The sequence below is a fragment of the Tursiops truncatus genome, chromosome 10 (assembly GCF_011762595.2).
Source record: "Tursiops truncatus isolate mTurTru1 chromosome 10, mTurTru1.mat.Y, whole genome shotgun sequence".
Lineage (NCBI taxonomy): Eukaryota > Metazoa > Chordata > Mammalia > Artiodactyla > Delphinidae > Tursiops > Tursiops truncatus.
This window is the reverse complement of record NC_047043.1, coordinates 100,345,701-100,357,955: the sequence shown is the minus strand read 5'-3', so window position 1 is coordinate 100,357,955 and position 12,255 is coordinate 100,345,701. Positions and strand designations below refer to the sequence as shown.

The following is a 12,255-nucleotide window of genomic DNA, read 5'->3' as shown; positions in this document are numbered from 1 at the left end:
TCACTTTGCTGTGACGCTTCTTGCCCGGCAGCCTGAAACGTAGATGCTTTCTGATAAAGTTCGAGAATCTCCCAGCCACCCGCTGCCGGTTCTGGCTGCCAGAGGGCGAGGCGGGGGTCCCAGCGTCAGGGTGCCCAGGAGGGTCCCGCCCTGGGGGCGTGCGGCTTTCTCTGAGGCTCCAGTGTGGCAGCTGGTGCTGTGAGAGGAGGGGAGGCCCCGGGCCCCGCCGCAGGGCTGGGCTGGAGGTGGTGGTCCTCGCCTCTAGGCTGGCTGGGGGACCGGCGGGCTCTCTGGCCTCTGCCCTGACTCCTGGCACTCCTCAGGCCGCCCACTTTGTCCCCGTACAGCTGCGTGGGGACGCGAGGCTCCTCTGCCCGTGAACTCACGCTGGGGCCCAAGTCTGCAGCTGTCGTGTCCATCTCATCCTCAGAGAGGAGATATCCTGGCTCAGGTCCCAGGCTCGATCCCCTCCTGGTGGCCGTGCTGCAGGGCAGAGACCAGCTGCCCATGTGCCCCGGGCCTCCGTGTGTCCTGCGGCCTGTAAATGGTCCAACAGGTCTCCTCCGGTCAGTCACCTCAGATAACTTTATGATGTTGGGTGATTTCAAACCTTCATGCTGTGCACTTCATGGAAAAGTGCCTGGAGGCTGGAGGAGCTCTGCTGAGTTTCCTTAACGACCCTGATGGCCATCTGGGCCAATGTCACCTTGGCGAAGCTACCTCGGCCAGTGGTCCTGAGGAGCCTGGGACAGTCCACACGAGCCTCCTTGTCAGCAGGGAGGCCTCAGTGAGGCCCTGCACCATGGTGACCTGCTAACTACACTAAGTGACAATATTAACTAACAACGCTAACTATACTTACTGTGCTAATAATAATACTACCTACACTAACTATACCAACAATTCTAACTGTACTAAAAATACAAAAAAAAAATTCAGATAAAATGAGAAAAAGAACAAAGAAACTAAAGAAAAACAAAAGAGTAGAGAAAAAAGAAAAAATAAACAAAACAGCGGTAAAAAGCAAAAAACAAGCCAACTGTGGGTCCAATGCCATCAGGTCACCAAAGGCAGCTTCCTGGGCTATAAAGACCCAAAACCTGGGCCCAGCAGGGACTTCTATAGGTTTTCTGTGAATACATCACAGTGGCACCTATGAGGTCAGAGCAAGAAACGGACCAGTCACAGCTGGGGATAAACCACAGTGGTTTTCTCACTAATCAGTCTCAAGACCCCTTTACTCTTTAACAAACAAACAAACAACCAAAAAAAAAAAACCAAAACAAAAACAAACAAAAAGAGGACCCAAAGAGCTTTCTGTTTATGTGGGTTATTCAAGATTGATATTTACTTTATTCGAAATGAAAACTGTAGGATAATCCAGTGGCCTTTTCATTTCTAGCTTGAAAATCTGTAATAATTTTTGGCTTCTAAAGACCTCATAACATAGACACTTGAAATATTAAATTCTGTTTCCTTAAACTCTGGTCTCAGAATAATACTACAACTCAACTGACATCACGACACTACAGGAAAATATTCTGTTGCATAAGACATGGTAAGGTAAGTATTTTTATTATTTTTGTTATTATGTCGAATACATAGCATTTGAAAACCTGGGATGTTGAGGGGTGATTCCAGAACTTCCCTTGTGGAGCTCACAATCCAACTAACCCACACAGAGGAAACAATGAGAATAGAATTTAAATGGGAATTCATTTACTATCAATTCTAAGAACTATCGGCTCCAGGAAGTAATGCATATGAAGAAACTGCATGGAAGAGGAGTAGAGATCTGGCCTGGGTGTGAAGGTACATTGTTAGCATCTATAGAGCTGAGGGGAAAATAGCTTTCATCTGATTTTCTCCAGTAAGATCAGGAGATTTCTCATCAGAAACCTTGGAGGCCAGACGGCGTGGGCTTGATGTATTCAAAGTGCTGAAGGAAAAAAAGCTGTCAACCAAGAATCCTGTATCTGGCAAAACTGTCCTTCAAAAATGAGGGAGGAATTAAGACCTTCCCAGATAAACCAAAGCTGAGAGACTTCTTTAGCACCAGACCTGCCTGCAACGAGGCGCGTCCTTCAGGTTGAAATGAAGGATGCTGGACAGTAACTCAAAGCCTTGTGAAAAAATAAATACACAGATGATTAAAAAGCTGGTACTACTGTAACATCAGTTTGTAGCTCCACTTTTTATTTTCTACCTGATTTAAGAGATTAATGTAATTAAAAACCCAATTATAAGTCGTTTTTGGACACAAAATGCATGAAGATGTAATTCTGTGACATCAGTAACTGAAAGGGGGTGGGGTCAGAGCTGTATAGGAGCAGAATTTTTGTATGTTATTGAAGTTAAGCTGGTATAACTTGGCATTAGAGTTATAATGCCATAACTTTGGGATGTTAAATGTAATCCCATGGTAACCAGAAAGAAAAGAGCCATAGAATATACACAAAAGGAAATGAGAAGGACATTAAAATCGTTCACTACAAAAAATCCGTTAAGAGCAAAAGAAGATGGCCATGTAGGAAATGAGGGACAAAAAAGCCATAAAGTGTATAGAAAACAAACAGCAAAATAAAAGAAATAAGTCTTTCCTTATTAGTAATTACTTTAAATGTAAATGGATTATATTCTCCAAACAAAAGACTGATTGGCAGACAGGATAAAAACGTAGGATCCTACACCGTGATCAAGCGGGGTTTATCCCAGAAAAGCAAGGATTCTTCAATATATACAAATCAATCAATGTGATACACCATATTAACAAACTGAAGTATGAAAACCATATGATCATCTCAATAGATGCAGAAAAAGCTTCTGACAAAATTCAATAGCCATTTATGATAAAAACTCTCCAGAAAGTAGGCATAGAGGGAACTTACCTCAACATAATAAAGGCCATATATGGCAAACCCACAGCCAACATCGTTCTCAATGGTGAAAAACTGAAACCATTTCCACTAAGATCAGGAACAAGACAAGGTTGCCCACTCTCACCGCTTTTATTCAACATAGTTTTGGAAGTTTTAGCCACAGCAATCAGAGACGAAAAAGAAATAAAAGGAACCCAATTTGGAAAAGAAGAAGTAAAACTGTCACTGTTTGCAGATGACATGATATTATACATAGAGAATCCTAAAGATGCTACCAGAAAACTACTAGAGCTAATCAATGAATTTGGGAAAGCAGCAGGATACAAAATTAATGCACAGAAATCTCTTGCATTCCTATACACTAATGATGAAAAATCTGAAAGAGAAATTAAGGAAACACTCCCATTTACCACTGCAACAAAACGGATAAAATACCTAGTAATAAACCTACCTAATGAGACAAAAGACCTGTATGCAGAAAACTATAAGACATTGATGAAAGAAATTAAAGATGATACCAAGAGATGGAGAGATATACCATGTTCTTGGATTGGAAGAATCAACATTGTGAAAATAACTCTACTACCCAAAGCAATCTACAGAGTCAATGCAATCCCTATCAAACTACCAATGTCATTTTTCACAGAACTAGAACAAAAAATTTCACAACTTGTATGGAAACACAAAAGACCCTGAAGAGCCAAAGCAGTCTTGAGGGAAAAAAACGGAGCTGGAGGAATCACATGCCCTGACTTCAGATTATACTGCAAAGCTACAGTAATCAAGACAGTATGGTACTGGCTCAAAAACAGATATACAGATCAATGGAACAGGATAGAAAGCCCAGAGATAAACCCATGCACCTATGGTCAACTAATCTATGACAAAGGGGGCAAGGATATACAATGGAGGAAAGACAGCCTCTTCAATAAGTGGTGCTGGGAAAACTGGACAGCTACATGTAAAAGAATGAAATTAGAACACTCCCTAACACCATATACAAAAATGAACTCAAAATGGATTAAAGACCTAAATGTAAGGCCAGACACTATAAAACTCTTAGAGGAAAGCATAGGCAGAACACTCTAGGACATAAATCACAGCAAGATCCTTTTTGACCCACCTCCTAGAGAAATGGAAGTAAAAACAAAAATAAACAAATGGGACCTAATGAAACTTAAAAGCTTCTGCACAGCAAAGGAAACCATAAACAAGATAAAAAGACAACCCTCAGAATGGGAGAAAATATTTGCAAATGAAGCAATTGACAAAGGATTAATCTCAAAAATATACAAGCAGCTCAATATAAGAAAAATAAACAACCAAATCCAAAAATGGGTGGAAGACCTAAATAGATATTTCTCCAAAGAAGATATACAGATTGCCAACAACCACATGAAAGGAGGCTCAACACCACTAATCATTAGAGAAATGCAAATCAAAACTACAATGAGGGCTTCCCTGGTGGCGCAGTGGTTGGGAGTCTACCTGCCGATGCACGGGACACGGGTTCGTGCCCTGGTCCGGGAAGATCCCACATGCCGTGGAGCGGCTGGGCCCGTGAGCCATGGCCACTGAGCCTGTGCATCCGGAGCCTGTGCTCCGCAATGGGAGAGCCCACAACAGTGAGAGGCCCGCGTACCGCAAAAAAAAAAAAAAAAACTACAATGAGGTATCATCTCACACCAGTCAGAATGGCCATCATCCAAAAATCTACAAACAATAAATGCTGGAGAGGGTGTGGAGAAAAGGGAACCCTCTTGCACTGTTGGTGGGAATGTAAATTGATACAGCTACTATGGAGAACAGTATAGAGATTCCTTAAAAAACCAAAAATAGAGCTACCATATGACCCAGAAATCCCACTACTGGGCATGTACCCTGAAAAAACCGTAATTCAAAAAAGAGTCATGTACCACAATGTTCATTGCAGCACTATTTACAAAAGCCAGGACATGGAAGCAACCTAAGTGTCCATCGACAGATGAACAGATAAAGAAGATGTGGCACATATATACATTGGAATATTACTCAGCCATAAAAAGAAATGAAATTCAGTTATTTGTAGTGAGGTGGATGGACATAGAGTCTGTCATACAGAGTGAAGTAAGTCAGAAAGAGAAAAACAAATACCGTATGCTAACACATATATATGGAATCTAAAAAAAAAAAGAAAAAGGTTCTGAAGAACCTAGGGGCAGCACAGGAATAAAGACGCAGACGTAGAGAATGGACTTGAGGACACGGGGACGGGGAAGGGTAAGCTGGAACGAAGTGAGAGAGTGGCATGGACATATATACACTACCAAATGTAGTGTATATATTTTTTCACCCCTAATGACGGATCATCAAGATACATGAAGCGAAAATGGGCATAACTGAGGGAGAAATAGTCGGTTCTACATAAGAGTTGGAGCCTTCAATACCCCACTCTCAGGGATGGATGGAACAACCACACAGAGGATAAGTGAGGAAGCAGAGGACTTGAACAACATAATGAACCAACCAGATCTAAGACACACGTGACCTTACCCACCAACACAGCACACAAGTACACATGGGGCCTTCTCCAGGACAGACCACGTGTTAGAGTACAATTTATGTCTTAGTAGATTTTCAAAGATAGATATCATACAAGGTATCTTCTCCAACCACAGTGGGATGAAGTTAGAAATCAGTAACAGAGGAAAAGTGGGAAATTCACAAATTTGTGGAAATTACACAACACACTCAAAAGAACCTTGTACCAAAGAATAAATCACAAGGGAAATGAGAAAATACTTAGAGATGAGGGCAAATGAAACAGGACATACCAAACTTAGCAGTGCTAAGAGGGTAATTTATAGTTATAAATGTTTACACTAAAAAACAAGATCACAAATCAATAACCTAACTTTATACAACTTGGGGAACTAAAAAAAAAAGAACAAATTAAACCCAAAGCTAGCAGAAGGAAGCTGACAATAAAGATTAGAGCAGAGATAAAATAGAGAATAGGAAAGCAATAGAGAAAATCAACAAAACCCAAAGTTGGTGCTTTGGAAAGATTAGCAAAGTTGGCAGACTGTTAACTAGACTGACTAAGAAAAAAAGGGAGACAAATTATTAAAATAGAAGTGAACGCGGAGGCATTACCACTAACTGTGGAGAAATAAAAAGGATTATGAACAATTGTACTCTAATGAATTGGATAACCTGGATAAAACGACAAATTCCTAGAAATACAAAACCTGCCTAGACCGAGTCACAAAGAAATAGAAAATCTGAATAGACTCACAAGTAGTAAGGTGACTAGATCAGTAATCAAAAACTCTGGACAAAAAAAAGCTGTGGACCTGATTGATGGCTTCACTGGTGAATTCTACCAAATAGTTTAAGAAGAACTTACTCCAAGCCTTCTCAAACTCATCTAAAAAAATTCAGGAGAGAGAACATTTCCAACTCACTCTATGAGGCTGGCATTGCCGTGATACCCCCCAAACATCTCTGGCCCATCTCCTAGACGGTCACCGGAGGATTTTTCTAAAACATCCAGCCAGAGGGAATTCCCGGGCGGTCCAGTGGTTAGGACTCCACACTCACGAGGCTCGGGTTCAATCTCTGATCGGGGAACTAATATCCCACAAGCTGTGTGGGGTGGTCCAAAAATAAATAAAAATTAAAATAAAAACAAAATAAAATATCCAGCCAGATGGGTTCTTCGCCCAGTGACCTGAATCTGGTTCCTGTAAGATCTTTCTATTTCCTGTTGTAAAGAGAGGCGCAATGGTACCTCCAGAATCAGGCTGAACACATATGCACCCCACCCAAGAGCCTCAGCCCCCCAGGGATGGGCCCCACAGCAGATAGACACAGCTGAAGGGAGTATTAGTGAACTGAAAGGCCATCCTGAGGAAACGGCTCAGGATGCAGCACAGAGCCAAGGAGATGCAAAGTAAGAAACTGGCCCTGAGAGACAAGAAATCTCGGGGTGGGGGGAGGGAAGTGAGGATGGAAGACAGCCACGTGGATGTTCCCCAAGCTGGGAACGGCTTGCCTCCAATCCTCCCTCTGGATTCCAAGGAGGTGAGTCTCCAGAGACTGGTGGAGGGAGGAGAAAGGAGAGAAGAAGGTAGAAGTGAACTGAATGGTACTTCCTGTCACACACTGTTCCACCAACAGCCTCTTCTGACAGGCCCACTGGCTGTGGGTGAGATCTTTGCTCCCATTTCATTCACTGTATCTCACTGGTCTTCATGCCCTTAGGGGTTAGCATACAGAAGGTGTTTATTTTTTTTTTTAATATACTTATTTATTTTATTGACTTATTTTATTTTTGGCTGTGCTGGGTCTTCGTTGCTGAGTGCGGGCTTTCTCTAGTTGTGGCGAGCGGGGGCTACTCTTCGTTGCGGTGCGTGGCCTTCTCATTGTGGTAGTTCTCCTTGCTGCGGAGCACAGGCTCTAGGCGCACGGGCTTCAGTAGTTGTGGCACGTGGGCTCAGTATTTGTGGCTCGCGGGCTCTAGAGCGCAGGCTCAGTAGTTGTGGCACATGGGCCTAGTTGCTCCACGGCATGTGGGATCTTCCCAGACCAGGGCTCGAACCCGTGTCCCCTGCGTTGGCAGGAGGACTCCCAACCACTGCGCCACCAGGGAAGCCCCCAGTATATGTTTAATAAAGACTGCTGAATGACTGAAATTTGAGGCCTGGAGAGTTCAGCGTCTGATCCCTGGTGACACGAGGGAAAGATGAGGAGAAAGGATTTGGATTCAGAGTTGTCTAAATCCAGTGCCTCTGCTCCTTCCATTCCATGGTGCTAAGCAAGATTTTGCTCACGTCCTAGGCCACCTGCTCAGCCTCTCGTCCAGGCTCTCTGGACACCCTGCCGGACAAGGCCCCCAGCCCTTCTCTCTGATTTGGAACCAGCTCCCAGTCCATCCTGGAGGTGAGCGGTCAGCTCTGTTCACCCAGCACAGCAAACATTGCCAGCTGCGTTCAATCACGGTAAGGACGGGCCTGGAAATCTGCATTTTCAACAAGGACACCAGGAATTCTGACTTGGAAAGGTTTGGTGTTCCACGTCCTGGCTCCCAGGGAAGCTGGTTAGTATTTCTCAGCCTCCATTTCCCAGAGCTGAAAAAATGCGGCTAATAATTCGCATGCAGGGGTGGGGCTGGCACAGATGAGGTGAGGCCCCGACCCATGGTGAACACTCGTTAAATGATACTTAATTCCCACCGGTGAATATGAGTTCATTTCAAGGGGTTGATGAGAGCCAGGGAGAGGAAAAATAACTCTTTACCGTGCAGAAAGTCCTTGCATCTTAAATACAGTATCAGCACTCCTTCTGGGGCCTCCGCGCAGCTCATCATTCTTTTCAAACTCCAAACTCTGCAAACCTCTCCTCTTTCCCACTAAATAAATCATTAAAAGATTCAAAGTCTGGGCCTCGTAAGCTTCCCCTGGAATGGAGTGAAAAGCAGACACGTGCTCCCCGGGCACAAGGAGCAAAGTCCTACGTTTGCAAAATGGTCAAAAATGAGTCATTTCATTTGTGGAAAATGAATCCATCTGATCTTGCAAATGTTTCGCCTCGGGGAAGAGAAGTGCATGCGAATTCTCAAACAGCCTTCTCCTGGACAAGCAGTTTCCTACTGCTCCGGGAGGCTGAGACAGCCAAGCAGAAAGATAATGCCTCAGATCACTGGAGTCTAAAGAGAAATAACCTCCCCACGAAGGGGCCCTGGGGAGGGTGTGAGCAACAGGGGGTCTCCCAGGGTTCAGTTCCTTAACATTCAGCAAAGAATCCGCTCAGGGCGTCCGTCCATCAATACCTCACTTTGCCAGCCTAACGAAACCCAGACGTCAAGGGTGGCCCCTTGGGCTTCCCTGGTGGTGCAGTGGTTGAGAGTGCGCCTGCCGATGCAGGGGACACGGGTTCGTGCCCTGGTCCGGGAGGATCCTGCGTGCCGCGGAGTGGCTGGGCTCGTGAGCCATGGTCGCTGAGCCTGCGCGTCCGGAGCCTGTGCTCCGCAGCGGGAGAGGCCACAGCGGCGAGAGGCCCGCGTACCGCAAAAACAACAAAAAAAACCCCAAAAGGTGGCCCCTTCTGCCCACTATTTTTAGTGAGGGTTTGTTGTGGACGTAGGGATGTGAAGGATTCTCCACTGACCAAGGTGAATGGTCCACTTTTCTCTTTTCCTCCAAGTTCACGGCCTGAAAACATTTATGGGTCCTGAATCCAATAAAACAAACATTAGCTTGTCCATGTTTTATGTGCAAGATATCAGGCTGGGGCTCCAGGGATACCTAGCGATACCAGGTAAATTCATTCCACTAAGGCCCTTGCGGCCTGCCGTGTGCCTGGAAGGTGCTGGCCTACCTGGAAACGACCCAGGGCCACATCCGGGGCCCATTACTCTGCCTGGGGAAGTAAGACAGGGGCTCACATCACTAGGACGCAAAAGCAGCATGAACTTGGATATCAAAAGCAGGCACAGCAGCTACAGAAGGCAAGGATGAAACCGAGCAGGACCCTGCGGGGCTCCTCCTGGGCAAGGAGCCTCTCTGTGCAGCCTGTACGACCTTCCCTGAGTTCCAAAGGGCAGTTCAAACAGTTGCCAATCAGGGCACGGAGGGGATGCAGAGACGCCAAGAAACAACAGTGCAGCCTTGGGGCGGGGTCCTGGTTCCCCTCAAGAGATACACACAACAACATATTTGAGCTCTTTACAGAACTAAAACTCCTACAGATGGAAGACGTCAGCACTCTTCATTCCAGAGAAGACCACCTGAGGTCAGATTAAAGGAACCAGAGAAGCTCATCAAGAGACCACGGAGACCAGATTAAAGGACTACAGGTCCCGCACACACTGTAATCCTTATCAGCAACCCCACCCTTGAACCATTGCTATAAACCTCCTCACCAAATCCTCCTGGGAGGAGACGACACAGTTTTCAAGGGCAGGAGTCTGCTGTGTCCCCCTTTGCCTGGGAAAGCAATAAAGCTCTTCTTTTCAACTTCACCCCAAACTGTCTCTGAGATTCGATTCGGCACCGGTGCACAGAGGCCAGGTTTTCAGCATCAAGGGGTGGAGGGGAGGACAGCACTTCATCCATGCCCCCCTCAATCCCCCCGAGCTGCTGCCTCCTTCAAAGTTTCAGGCAGGCAGCAGCTTGGGGGAATTCCGAGAAAGGCACAGGTTTGCCCCGTGGAGGGGGCAGAGGAAATGGCCCGAGTCATACGGACAAGCCGGAAGGCAGGCAGGGAGTCACTGGACGCATTCAGAAGGCGAGGAGCACCGCCGGGTGGGAGCAAGCAGGAAGTCGAGGGGGACTTAGCGGAAAACCAGACTGCACAGGTGGGAGGTGCCGGCCGAGGGGCAACGGGGATCGTGGAGGAGAAGCAGAGGGTCCCTGCTTCAGAGCACTCCCTCTTGCGGCCCTGAGGGCCGAGGGGCTACGGAGAGGCCACCCGGCGGGGTCTGGGCTCACTGACAGAAGAGACCCCACGACACTCTTCCCTGGAAACCCAATTTTGCAGCTGTGCTGGGAGGCAGCGACCTGAGCATGGGGAGAGGACTGGGACCCATCAGAGGTCATATCTGAGCAGCCTGGCAGCTCCTGGTCCTGAGCAAAGGGAGGGCTGTGTGTGTGTGCGTGCGTGCGTGCGTGTGTGCTGTGCCCACACCGGCGAGCAAAGGGTGTGACATGTGGCCAAGGCCTGATGCCGGCGTCCACAGCCCCGGAGCTGAAACGCAGGATGGAGACGCAGTCCAGACCTGAACACGGCACCTTCAAGTCCTAACGGTTTCCACCCACGACCCAGGAGTGCACACAGCCAAGCGGGCTGGAGCCATCGGGGTGGGGTCCTCAGCCCTAGAAGAGCTGAAACGCAGCCTTCTCTGCTCGCGCCCCCATCAGTTTTCTTCCTTGCCTGGCGCCTGAGTGCCCGGCGTCCTGCCGAGAACCGTCTGGCTGGAGCTGGGAGCGTATGTTCACGCTGCACTCCGCCACCCGCGTCCCGAGGCCGTTCCTGTTCCCGCCAGGCAGCCAAGAGATGCAGCTCCGGGTCCCTGCACACGTCCTCCCCCCTCCCCCGAGGGGAGAACCCTCCTCCCTGGGCCCGGCCCCAGCGTCAGTGCCTTCAGAGAACCACCTTCCCGACACCCCACCACCACCACCACCACCACGAGATGCTGAGGCTGGAGGTGGGGGACTGGCTGGGCGCCCAAGCTCTTCAGGGCCATTCGCTGGCCACCTCGAGGTTCGCTCATCCTACACACACCTCCCACCGCTGCTCATGGGGAGCCCGGCTGGACCCACAGGTCTCAGGGGACCTTAGTGCAGGGCCCCATCTCAGCCGCAGCACCTTCTGGGTGAGTGTGTCAGCCAGAGAGGGGGGTTCTCAGATCCCAACGGGGCAGGGGACGGGACCTCACCCCCCCATCCGCGAGCCAATCCCCTTCCAGTGTCATTGCACACCCCCAGTGCCGGGACGCTCACTGCTCAGCAACCCACCCTCAGCTCGGACGGCTCTCGATTTTTAATAAGAGGTCATACACGGGTACGGTTCACAGCCCAACAACAGCACAGGGACTCAGGGGAGGCTCGCGGCCACCCTGTCCCTGCCTGCCCTGCCCCCCACCTCCTGAGAGAACATTCTGTGGCTGCCTGTGTCTCCTGCCCTTGCCCCAGGATGTAACGTGAGGCCCACGCTCTCCTGCACCTGGCTCTGTTCACGGACAGCAGCCCTGGGCCTCTTCCCCGCCGGCAGCCGACAGCACACTCCTCTCTCCCAGCTGCATCACTGGGATGTCCCTGAATGCCCGGCCGGGCCTCCTCCTGCATCTCCTGGACACCCTCTGTCCCTCAGAGCGTCTCGCCCCGCCCCTTCAGGCCCTCATCCTTGTGACACTCTGTTGGGTCCCCTTGAGTGTGTGTGCCTCTGCTGCCGGCTGGGACCCTGCATGGCTTGGGGCCACCAGCCCCAGGCCCTCTACTGGCCCCGCCCGTGTCTCCTGGGCTACGCCACAGCCGAGTGCGTCAGGTACTGACTCCAGGGAGCCTCCCCGGGGTGCAGCCACCTTCACCTCTGCCTCTGGCTCCGCAGGCTGCCCAGAAGACCCCACCCTGCCTGACACTCCCAGCGCCAGACCCGGATGAGGGTCTCCTCTCCCCAGGGGGTCACGGGAATGTACCTACCATCCGGTCTGCAGCCAGTGGGCCCCGGGGCCCCTGTGGCTCTCTAATTGCCTCCTTGTCTCTCCTTCCTGCCCCCACTCTCTCTACCACCCATTGTCTCCCATCCCCCATGGCTTTCTCGGCCCCAGCTCAAGCCTTGAGACCTGCTGCACCAGCCCCTGGGCTGAGGCACTAACACCCTCCGCGTGGTCCAC

At 48.8% G+C, this 12,255-nt stretch overlaps 1 long non-coding RNA gene across 1 annotated transcript; it reads left to right on the top strand.

The window, feature by feature from the left end:
- Nucleotides 1–1,295: 1,295 nt before the first annotated feature.
- Nucleotides 1,296–9,749, top strand: LOC141275708 (uncharacterized). The gene is made up of 3 exons (XR_012323935.1): nucleotides 1,296–1,563; nucleotides 7,701–7,802; nucleotides 9,593–9,749. It is a non-coding gene; the product is annotated as an uncharacterized lncRNA (long non-coding RNA).
- Nucleotides 9,750–12,255: the final 2,506 nt, after the last annotated feature.